Here is a 12,708-nt window from a genome sequence, read left to right as displayed (position 1 = left end):
ATTGTTCTAGTTCTGTGAAAAATGCCATTGGTATTTTGGTAGGTATTGCATTAAATGTGTAGATTGCTTTGGATAGTATCAACATTTTAACAAGATTTATTCTTCTAACCCATGTGCATGGAATGTTTTTCCATTTCTTTGTGTCATCTTTAATTTCTTTTATCCGTGTTTTATAGTTTTTACGAGACCAGTGCTCTAACCCCTGAGCTACGGAGCCAGTTTTATAGTTTTTAGAGTACAGGTCTTTCACCTCTTTGGTTGAGTTTATTCTTAGGTATTTTGTTGTTTTGGTGCAATTGTAAATGGGATTGTTTTCTTAATTTCACTTTCTGCTGCTTCATTATTAATGTATAAGAATGCAACAGATTTCTGCACACTGATTATGTATCCTGTGACTTTACTGAATTCATTTACCAGTTCTAGTAGTTTTTGGTGGAGTCTTTAGGGTTTTCTATATATGGTATCATGTCATTTGCAAATAGAGTTTCACTTCTTCCTTACCAATTTGGATGCCTTTTGTTTCTTTATGTTGTCTAATCGCTGTGACTAGGATTTCCCATACTATATTGAATAAAAGTGGTCAGAGTGGACATCCTTATCTTGTTCCTCACCTTAAGGGAAAAGCTTTCACTTTTTCACCACTGAGGATGCTGCTGGCTATGGGTTTTTCATATAAGGCCTTTATTATGTTAAGTATATTTCCTCTAGACCTACCTTGTTGAGGATTTTTATCACAAATGGATGTTGTATTTTGTCAAATGCTTTTTCTGTATCTATTGAAATTATCACGCGGTATTGTTTTGTGAATATTGAACCCCTCTTGCATCCCGGGAATTAATCCCACTTGATTGTGGTGTGTGATTTTTTTTGATGTATTGTTGGATTCGTTCGGCTAATACATTGTTGAGGATTTTTGCATGGATATTCATGAGAGATATTGGCCTGTAGTTCTCTTACAATTCTCTTTTTTTGGTGGTGTCTTTATCTGGTTTAAGTATCAGGGTGATACTGGCCTCATAGAATAAATTTGGAAGTTTCCTTCCTTTTGTATGTTAGCAGGCTCTTTGAAGATCCCCAGCTGGGGATCTCCAGTGCCATTTTCTGATCCAGGCAACATGGGTGATACCCAATCCAGCTAACTTTCTACAAAAGTTCCTCAACTCCTGCTTCTTCACATAGCTCACAGAGATGCTTTCTGCTGGGGTCTCCCCTCCTGAGCAGGCAGAAATCTTGGGTGGGGTACTTTCAAGACGCTCAAGCCTGGCTACCTTCCAAGGTGACCTGACACCTGGCCATGTAAACATCCCAGCCCTGGCCCCAACAAATTTTAGAAGTGTATGCCACTTCCGAGAAACAGTTTAATGGAGCCCTATCGAGTGGCCTGCCTTCTTTCTGAATAAAGAAATTCTTGACTCTCTCAGCAATCTTTAGCCTTTTCTTAGATCCAGGCTAGACTGGACATGGGTGATGTGCCAAGACCAGAAGTTGCAGAACCAGTTTGGATACTTCTGAGCAAGCTCTTCATGGATGGCCTGGCACCTCTCTTAAAAATACATGTGTGTTAACAATGAATCATGGAACACTTCATCTAAAACTAATGATGTAATGTATGGGGATTAACATAAGAATAAAAAAAATAAAAAATAAAAAAATACATGTGTGTTGGGGGGCACCTGGGTGGCTCAGTCATTAAGCGTCTGCCTTCGGCTCAGGTGATGATCTCAGGGTCCTGGGATCGAGCCCCGCATCGGGCTCCCTGCTCCTCAGGAAGCCTGCTTCTCCCTCTCCCACTCCCCCTGCTTGTGTTCCCTCTCTCGCTGTGCCTCTCTCTGTCAAATACATAAATAAAATCTTTAAAAATTTTTTTTCTAAAAAAAAAAAATACATGTGTGTTGGTAGAGGTGAAAGTCATAGGGGTGGGAGATCACCTATTATTCTCAGCCTCGGGGTTTAACCAATATCCCACAGAGTTGGAAAAGCCTAGCCTATCCCTCTGGACAAAGAAAAGAGTGAGCCAGAGTATAAATTCACAGTAAAGTACAGGTGTCACCTAATCCCAAAGGTACTCACATTTTTTGTTTTTGTAATTTATTTTTTTAAGATTTTATTTATTTATTTGAGAGAGCGAGAGAGAGCATGAGTGGGGGGAGGGGCAGAGGGAGAAGCAGACTCCCCATCCCAGGACCCTGAGATCATGACCTGAGCTGAAGGCAGAGCTTAACTGACTGAGCCACCCAGGGGCCCCAGTACTCATGTTTTAACAGAGGAGAGGGCAATGATCGACTTGAAAGTATGCATTGCTAATAAAACAAAATGCCCCAAATCAAAGATAAACCTTCACAGGAGGTCTGTTATACACCTGGTGCTGCCTATCTGAGTCCAGCACCAGTATTCTGCAGGGGGAGCTGGGTCCTAAGATTCAACTGAGCTGGCAAAAAGAGCTTGTAATGGCCCATTGGAAGGCAGCTTGAATAGTGCTGGGATGGCCCGCCAGCTTGTTCCCCATGCCCACCCTGCAGGTAAGTAGCCGCCCACTGTATTTGGAAGAGTGCTGAGGGTGCCCTGGATTCAGTGGGAGAGTGTGCTATCAACTTAGTGGGTGTGAATGCGGGCTTCCCACTTACACATTATGCGACATTGCTGCTTAACCCCTGGACGCCCATTTCTATAAACTGATAAGACCTGTTTATGATATATTCTTCTGAAGATTAAATGAAATGGTATTTGCAGAGCACCTAGCACCCAGTTGCACCCAATAGGTGTTACCTTCCTTCTTTCCACCTCTAAGATCCCTCATATCAGTATCTCAGCATACCTTTCTTCATGTCTATATATTGGTGAGTGTAGAAACTATATATTGGTGAGCAGTATTTACCATTTAGTCCCTGCATCACACAGATGCAAACCGACCCGGACTAAGGACAGAGACATCGTTACATTCTTCAATGGTCCATCCTGGGTGTGACAAAATTCCTTTGGCATTGTCTTTCAGGTGTGCCTCCTGGTTGGTATTCTGAAGGGACAGGTTTTCAGTTTATAAAGATTACGTGGTTTTGCAGTGAGATCATCACCCCTCCACATTCCACACAGACACACACGTGTGCGCCCTTTCCGGGAGGCAGCGGGAGGGAGGGGAAGAACCTGCCATCCACCCGCAGAAAGCAAGGTATCATGGAAATCTTTTCAGCTGACTCAGGCGAACCCACTTAAACTCAAATTCTGAGTTGCTTTTCCTTGTCTTTTTAACATGAGGTGCCAGACTAAGGCATTTTGGTTGCATCTTTTCTTTATGTCTCACAGCAACCCTGTGAGTTTGGCAGTTCCTTGTACCTAATTTGCAGAGGGAACTGGGCAAAAAGAAGCGCTAATCTGAGGTTCGGGTGTATGCACAAGAGCTCAACCCAGGTCTACGGGGCTTCTGTTCTCCCGTTGGGTGAGAGCTGCTGCACCTGTAAGTCACCTGAGCCGGTATAAGTTTATACGAACCTTTCAGCTTGGTACACTCTTACCCTCCCTAACATGACTGATAGCTTTGCCTTACCCCCACCACAAGCACCCCCAAAAAGGCAGGAGGAAAGTTCGCTGCACTTACCTGCTCCCTGTCCTCTGACTCCAGTAGGTGGGTCATCACTTTACCTACCCCACAGCGACCTGGCCACATGGTGAGGCATGGGCTCTGCTGTCCCTGTCCCTGTTCAGGGGATGTAGCCGACACAGCACCCAGGGGACATCTGAAGGTGTGGCCCAGGGCAACCGTCTGCTCCTTCACTTTATCGTCTGAAGACCTCAGAAAGCAATCTCTACCATGGGGCAGGCGGGAGGGCTCATGCCTTCAGGGAGCCTAGAATAAAGTGCTGACTCATGGACAGGTGTGAGCAGAGTTAGGGAGGGGTTGCTGGAGGGGCCGGCTTTGAGAGCCTGGAGGTGCTAATCCCATCTTTTCCCCTGATCCGCATGTGACCGTGCCCTTCCTCTGCACTGACAGGCTTCCTAGGGAACCGTGGGGGGCCGGGGGTGGGGGGAAGGGGCGGTGACAGATACCACATTAAGTTTCTGAAAGAGATCAAATGCCATTCTTTGAGTTCTCGGTTTAAAGGGAGGCCTGCAAAAAATGAATGGCCCTCAACAGCTCATGTTTGAACTGCACTTAACCTTTTTCAGGGCATTTCATAATGCCCAAGCCAGAAACCTGGTTAATCTATAGTCCTCTGCCTTCATGAACCTTCCGTACCAGCCCAACGAGCCTTTGTTGGTTGAATCCATTCATGGGAATTAATGAGATCCTCACAGTGACCTGGGAGGTGGCCAAGGTTATTACAAAATCATGCTTACAGATGGTAAGAAGAGGAAGGAACCGACATCTGTTAGGGGTCAGGGTGCCAGATTTAGCAAATCAGAGCATGGGATTCCCAGTTAAATTTGAATTTCAGATAAATGGCCAATCATTTTTTTAGTGTAAGTATGCCCTATGAATATTTGGGATATACTTACACTAAAAAAATTCGTTGTTGTTTGTCTAAAATTCACATGTAACTGGGTGTCCTGTATTTTATCAGGTGACCCTAGTTGGAGGCCTACTGTGCGCCTGAGGTCATCTCTCCTTTCTCTCATTCCATCCTCATTCAGCCCTGAGAGGGAGCCAGGATTAAGTTATATTGACCTGACCGTACAGATGAGGAAAAAGGATACTTTGGTAAGTAACCTGATTTGCTTCATGTACCACAGCTCGGGGAAAAAGTGGTGGGGACTGGAACCTCGAGCCCCTGACCTCCCACCCTACTTTTTAGTGGGTTGGAGCTCACAGGGTAAGGAAGGCCTATGGCTGGTGGAGCCACGGGGGATCCCACATCACTGTGGTCAGAGAAGGCAGGTCCTAGTCCGGAGACTCAGCTCTTCGAGTGGAGCCCAGGCACGTAGACCAAGTTCACCTGGGTTCCTCTGGGCAACACTACACAGGCAGGCAGGGACGGACAGCCTCGGGGCACCTGCCCATGGCTCATGACGAATGCCTTTGCACGCAAGTGGTTTGAGATCCCGTGTGGAATGCTTGAATGCTACACAAACAATAACAATGCAGTGACAACAGTAACAGAGTGTTAATTAGTATGTACTAACATACTAGGGTATTTATGTACTGGTACAAGTATGTGCCAGGGATTGTGATAACTCTTTATCCCATTACTTCTTTTAATCCCCTCCCCCACCAAAACCCCCCAGTAATTGTATTATTATTCCTGATTGCCACCATTTCTTTTTTTTTTTTAAAGATTTTATTTATTTATTTGACAGATAGATAGCACAAGTAGGCAGAGTGGCAGGCAGAGGGAGAGGGAGAAGCAGGCTCTCCGCTGAGCAGGGAGCCTGATGCGGGGCTCGATCCCAGGACCCCGGGATCATGACCGGAGCCGAAGGCAGCCACTTAAGCGACTGAGCCACCCAGGCGCCCCGCCACCGTTTCTTGAGTGTTACCATGTGCTGGGCCTATACACATACTTTATGTCCTTATCTCATTTAACACAAACAAGCACCCTGTCAGGTGAGTATCATTATCCACATTTCAGATGAGGATCAGAGAATTAAGAAAGGGCCCAAGATCACAGAGCTGTCAGAACTCAAACCCAGATCTGCACCCCCACCTCCCGTGTGCATTCCACGCTGCACATGGCCCCTCCTCCCTGAGGAAGGTCAGATGCAGAACAACCCAATGCCAGTTCCAGCTAGCTCTTCCACACCCCTTCATGCACACGAAGGAATCTCACTTCCCCTTGGGTAAATCTGTCCTGGGATAAAAACTTAAAAACGATGTCCAGGCCCCCATAATGTTTCTGGTTGGTAAATTTCCTCAGGGAGTGCGCCTGTGATCCCCACAATTTCTGGCCACTTCCTTAGGTAAACCAGAGTTAGGGAATGCCTGTTGTGGTGTGGTGCCCTCCTTTCAGCTGAGTTCACTTCCCAGCTCCTTGCCCTTTGGTTTGGTTTGGTTTGATTAATGAGCAAAACAATATGGCTGAGAGACCCACCAGATTCCTAGAAACGAGAAACAAACGTGTCAATCTTCCCCAAATTAATTTATGGCTTCGTTACTTACATTCAAAATTCTAAAGGGACTTCTTTGGTGAAACCTCACTAATTTGGAAAAATCAACAGGCCAGGGAAAAGCAATACATTTACAGTGAAAAAAAAACAGTAATAATTGGGGACTGGTGTTTCTTGATTTTAACACTTATTAAATTAAAAAAGCAAGTATATGCAAGTTATGGGCAAACACATTAACAGAGCAAAATTAAAAATTCAGAAATGTACCTTCTACAAAGAACCTGACACGTGATAAAAGATGCACCTCAAATAAAGGGTGAGGGGATGGATTACTTAACAAGAGACTGTGAGGAGCAATACAATGGAGAAAAGGTAGTCTTTTCAACAAATGGTGTTGGAACAACGGGACATCCATATACAAAATAATAATAATAATCTGGACACACAGATCTTTCTTCACAACAAAATGGATCATAGACCTAAATGTCAAATGCAAAACTATAAAATTCTTTTTTTTTTTTTAAAGATTTTACTTATTTATTTGAGAGAGAGAGAATGAGAGACAGAGAGCACGAGAGGGAAGAGGGCAGAGGGAGAAGCAGACCCCCTGCTGAGCAGGGAGCCCGATGTGGGACTCGATCCCGGGACTCCAGGATCATGACCTGAGCTGAAGGCAGTCGCTTAACCAACTGAGCCACCCAGGCGCCCAAAACTATAAAATTCTTAGAAGATAACACAGGAAAACAACAAGGTGACCTTGGGTGTGGGGATGACTTTTTAGGTACAACACCAAAGAGCTAACTGACAAACTGGACTTCACTAAAATTAAAAACTGCTCTGTGAAAGACACTGTCAAGAGAATAAAAACACAAGCCACAGGGCAAAAGAAAATATTTGCCAAAGACTCATCTAATCAAGGATTGTTATCCTGTCAATCTTTGTAATTGCCACTCATCTGTCAACAAAATACAAACTATCTTTATTGTTTTGATGGACATTCTTTTAATGATGAGTGAGAATTAATGTATTTTCATATATTTATTTCTCATTTGCTTTTTATCTTTTGTGAACTGCTATTTATATCCTTTGCTCACTTTTTAAAGGCCTTGCCTTTTAAAAATTAATTTGTAAATGTCCTGTGCACATTAGAGATATTAACTCAGTGTTATATATGTTGCAAACGTATTTCCCGGTTTGTTATTTGTGTTTCAACTTTATTACTCTTAACATGCCAGGTGGTTTCTTTTTTTAACTGCATGTTTTTTAATCTATGAAATACTCCATTATAGTTTCCTTTTGACATCATACCTTCCGCACTTCAAGACAATAAAAATATTTACCCGTATTTAGTATTTTATGGTTCACTTCTAATATTTGAATTTCTTATTTCTTACAATTTATTTTGGTATTAAAATGAGATTAGGATCAAGCTTTATGGTTTTCCTGTTAGAGAGTTGTCTCAGAGATTTGAAATGGCATTTTTATCATACACAGATGCTCAATTCTGATATATATTTATATACACAGGCTGTGTTGGTTTGCTGGGGCTTCCATAACAAAGAACCGCAGACCAGATGGCTTAACCAACAGAAACTTGCTTTCACACCATTTTGAAGCTGGAAGTCCAAGGTCAAGTTATCAGTAGGGTCAATTTCTCCTAAGGCCTCTGTCCTCGGCTTGTACATGGCTGTTTTCTGCCTGTGTCCTCACATGATCTTCCCTCTGTGCATGTTTGTGTCCTATAAGACACAAAACGTAGTGGATTAAAGCCCAATCTAATGACCTCATTTAGCTTAAATACCTCTTTAAACACCCTGGCTCCAAATAAAGGCACATTCTGAGGTACTGGGGGTTAGAACTTCAATATATGAATTTGTGGGGAATACCATTCAGCCCATAATTCACACACATACACACACTGGATTCACTTGGGTCTGCGCTGCTGTGTTACATTGATCTGTCTGTACCTGCAATAGTATCATATACAGTTATTGGAACTTTGTAACACATTTTAATATTTAGCAGGGCAAAACCTATCTCTTTGTGACTTGCCTTTTTCAGACTTGTCCTAGCTATTTTCACATTGCTCACTCTCCCTGTGAGTTTCAGGATTCATTTGGAATCCTTTGGGGATTTTTATTGAGATTAAATAGGAATTATAGATTAGCTTGAGAACGTGCTTCTTTTTAATATTGGGTCTTCCCATCTGTTACATGTTGAAATGTGTTTCCCCCAAAGACATGTTAAAATCCTCACCTCTGGTGCCTGTGAGTATGACTTTATTTGGAAAAATAGGGTCTTTGCAGATGTAGTCAAGTTAAGATGAGGTCATTAGGATAGGCTGTAATCCAATACGACTGAAGTGTTTATGAGAAAAGGAGCAGGGACATAGAGACAGAAATACAAGGAAAATGCTATGTGATGACAGAGGCAGAGACTGGAACGACATGTGTACAAGCCAAGGAACACCAGGGGTTCTAGTAACACCAGAAGCCAAGGCATTGCACAGAGCCTTCAGAGGGAGTCTGCTAACACCCTGATGTCAGAATTCCAGCCCCCAAGGACACCTGGGTGGCTCAGTTGGTTGGGCGTCCACCTTCTGCTCAGGTCATGATCCCAGGGTCCTGGGATCGAGTTCCACATCCAGCTCCCTGTTCAGCAGAGAGTCTGCTTCTTCCTCTCCCCCACCACCACTCATGCTCTCTCTTGCTATCTCTGTCGCTATCTCAGTCTCTCTCTCTCTCAAATAAATAAATAAATAAATAAATAAATAAATAAATAAATAAAATAATAAAAAATAAATTAAATCTTAAAAAATAAAAAAAAGAATTCCAACCCCCAGAACTGTGAGAGCAAATTTCTTGGCCACTCAGTGTGTGGTCATTCATTATGGCAACCCTAGGAAACTAATACACCATCCAATAATAAGATTTGTCTTTCTGTGTATTCAGACCTTACCAGTCCCAGGAGAGTTTCACAGAGATGCTGTTCTATTTTGTTCTGTATTTGTTTCTGTTACATGTGTTTCTAGGTGTTTTATTTTCCTGATGTTAATTATGAGTGGAATTGCCTTTCCATTATATTTTCTAAAGGATTGTTGCTGACATATAAGAAACTATAAATTTTATATATATATTTATTTTGTCCTTACACACTATATTGAACTCCTTTACTTCCAAGAAAATATTTTATTTATTTTTTATTTTTTATTTTTTTAAAGATTTTATTTATTTGACAGAGAGAGACACAGCGAGAGAGGGAACACAAGCAGGGGGAGTGGGAGAGGGAGAAGCAGGCTTCCCGCGGAGCAGGGAGCCCGATGTGGGGCTGGAACCCGATGCGGGGCTCGATCCCAGGACCCTGAGATCATGACCTGAGCCACCCAGGCACCCCCCAAGAAAATATTTTAATGATCCTCTCAGTAGGCAATCACATCTTCAAATGGAGATGATTTTGCCTCCTTACCTCCTAGTTAGACATCTTATTTAATAGTCCTGCTCATCGTATTGACAAGTGCTTTTTAACAAGGAGATAACAGTGACACCTGTCTTTCTCGGACTTTAACAGGACTATGTCTAATTGAGCATAATTCTGTTAGTTTGAGACTTTTTTAAAAAATCACATTGTAGGGGCACCTGGGTGGCTCAGTCTTTAAGCGTCTGCCTTCGGCTGGCTCAGGTCATGATCCCAGGGTCCTGGGATCGAGCCCCACATCGGGCTCCCTGCTCAGTGGGAAGCCTGCTTCTCCCTCTCCCACTCCCCCGCTTGTGTTCCCTCTCTCACTGTGCCTCTCTCTGTCAAATAAATAAATAAAATCTCAAAAATAAATAAATAGGGCGCCTGGGTGGCTCAGTCGGTTAAGCGTCTGCCTTCGGCTCAGGTCATGATCCCAGAGTCCTGGGATCAAGCCCCACATCGGGCTCCTGCTTGTCAGGAAGCCTGCTTCTCCCTCTCCCACTCCCCCTGCTTGTGTTCCCTCTCTCCCTGTGCCTCTCTCTGTCAAATAAATAAATAAAATCTTTTAAAAAATTAAAATTAAAAAAATAAACTTAAAAAATCACATTGTAAAGTTTTATATGGCTTTTCGGTGTCAAAATGGTCATAAGAAGTGTTCATATAAGATTGATTATGTTAATAGATCTCCTAATATTTTGTTATCTCTGCATTCCTAGATGAACTTCACCCAGTCATAGTCCATTTCTTAAATTATGTTGCTGAGTTCTATTCCTACTCTATTTGATATTTTTCATCAATGTTTATAAATAAGTTTGAAATGTGGGATATGTGTGCACACTCTGTGTGCAATCATTTCTGTCTTGTACAATTAAAGTTTGTGCTATGTTTTTGTTTGGGAAAATGCATAAGGAGTAATGCAGATTCAGTGTTTGTCTTTATATGCAGGGCAAAAAAAAAAACAAAGGACATCATAACGGTAACATTGGTTATCTAAATGCCGGGATTACAGGCTTTTTCCCTTTGTTTTCTATGCTAATTGAGTATTATTCTAATAACAAAACGTTCTAAATACATGTGATTAAAAGACATTGAATTGCATTATGCCAGCAGTTATCTCTAGAAGGGGGAATGAGATACGATTTTTATCTTCTCTATCCTGCTGTGAATCTCTCCAGCCATCAGCACCTCCCCCTTTCTGTCCATGCCTCCATCAGAAAATACAAATCCACGTTACATAATTACTTTTTTCTAAGATTTATTTACTTATTCGAGAGAGTGTGTGTGTGAGTGAGCATGAGCAGGGGGAGGGGCAGAGGGAGGTAGAAAATCTTCAATCAGGGCGCCTGGATGGCTCAGTCGTTAAGCGTCTGCCTTCGGCTCAGGTCATGATCCCAGGGTCCTGGGATCGAGTCCCACATCGGGCTCCCTGCTCCGCGGGAAGCCTGCTTCTCCCTCTCCCACTCCCCCTGCTTGTGTTCCTGCTCTCACTATGTCTCTCTCTGTCAAATAAATAAATAAAATATTTAAAAAAAAAAAAAAGAAAATCTTCAATCAGACTCCCTGCTGAGCATTGAGCCCAAGGTGGAGCTCAGTCCCCCGACCGTCAGGTCATGACCTGAACTGAAATCAAGAGTCAGTCGCTCAACCCACTGAGCCACCCAGGCGGCCCTACATAATTACTTTTTTTTTTCTTTCATAATTACTTTTTTTAAATGCTACAAACTTGTGGGGTGCATGGGTGGTGCAGTCAGATAAGGCTCCAACTCTCGGTTTCAGGGTCATGATCTCAGGGTCATGGTCTCAGGATTGCGATCTCAGGGTTGTTAGATGGAGTCCGGCGTGGAGCTCTTCACTCAGGCTCTGTGCTTGGGCTCTGTGCTCAGCAGGGAGTCTGCTAGAGAGTCTCTCCCCCTCTCCCTCTGCCCTGCCCACTTGTGCTCTCTCTCTCTCTCAAATAAATAAATAAATCTTTAAATGCTACAAAGTCAGGACTTCTCAAATTATAATAAGCCAGTATAAACAGATCTAAACTATTGTCAGGATAAGATGAACAGGAAATTCTCTGGCTATTTAGTGGGGGGTTGGAGAGGGCTATCAGCTCAGAACGTCACATTTTGGAAACTGAAGTCATGTGTAAGTTATGCCTTTTTATATGAATCAGATGATTTGTCTAGGGATCTGAACAGAATTTGGAAGCCCTGCTTCCTTTAGAAAGTTAGCATCTTAGCTTTAATGGGACAAGAGGGATTTTGAACAGCTTGCAGCCTTACACAACGCCCCTGCAGCCCTACCCTATGCACCACATGGAGGCATCTTCTTCCAAAGACTCCCAAGGACTGCACTCATTCTGACTGACTTTCTTGAGCTCCTAAAAAAAATTGCTGGAGTTGTGAGTCTTAAAAAGTAAAAGTTGCGGGCGCCTGGGTGGCTCAGTTGGTTGGGCAACTGCCTTCGGCTCAGGTCATGATCTTGGGGTCCTGGGATCGAGCCCCACGTCGGGCTCCCTGATCAGCGGGAAGCCTGCTTCTCCCTCTCCCGTTCCCCCTGCTTGTGCTCTCTCTCTGTGTCAAATAAATAAGTAAAATCTTTAAAAAAAAAAAAAAAGTAAAAGTTGCATATTCCCTTTATCTGGATAATCAGATTAGCCCTGAACTGAAGGCAAGGGCAAGGCTTAGCCCAGCAGGGCCCCCTGGCATCTGAGAACATTTTATCAGCCCACCATGGGACTGTACTGACCATTAAAGTAGAAAAATTAGTAATTCCATCAGCAAAGGAATTCATTTTTCTTTCCATCCCCAAAGAATGTCCTAGCTTCCCGACTCTGCCACTGGGCCAACTGCAGATGGTATAACACCACCGCTGCTTAAAGCTTGATCCTCAAGCCATGCTTGTCTCCCTCAACAGCCAAGAATTTAGTCATTGCTCTGAGCTGGGAGAGCATAAAGCATATTCATCATCTGGAAAGGTGAAAGTTCAGATTTTCTAAAGCAGGGTCACCATATAATTTCAAATTGGCCAGACTAAAGAAGATATTTTCAAAAATACCTTGCTCTGTGAGGTCAAGTCTTGCATTCTCTGCATCTTCCAAGCATTAAAAGTCATTTGAACTCAACTGTGAAAAGTATTTATTCATTCAACAGTTTGCTTTATGCATTCACGGCCCTGGCATTCGCTGAGTATTGCCAGACTTGGGCATCAGCCGTGGCAACATAAAGA

The 12,708-nt window shown here is 43.0% G+C and overlaps 1 long non-coding RNA gene across 1 annotated transcript in view; it reads right to left on the bottom strand.

Moving 5' to 3' along the window:
• The window catches only part of LOC145720942 (uncharacterized), a 46,999-nt gene extending 43,142 nt beyond the window's left edge, over positions 1–3,857 (bottom strand). The window contains exon 1 of the long non-coding RNA XR_014144300.1: positions 3,593–3,857. This is a non-coding gene — a long non-coding RNA (uncharacterized LOC145720942). The remainder of the gene's footprint in view (positions 1–3,592) is intronic.
• Positions 3,858–12,708: the final 8,851 nt, after the last annotated feature.

The sequence above is a fragment of the Leptonychotes weddellii genome, chromosome 4, assembly GCF_054177405.1.
Source record: "Leptonychotes weddellii isolate Sample4059 chromosome 4, ASM5417740v2, whole genome shotgun sequence".
Lineage (NCBI taxonomy): Eukaryota > Metazoa > Chordata > Mammalia > Carnivora > Phocidae > Leptonychotes > Leptonychotes weddellii.
The sequence above is the reverse complement of the archived record's forward strand: the minus strand, read 5'-3'. Positions and strand labels throughout refer to the sequence as shown.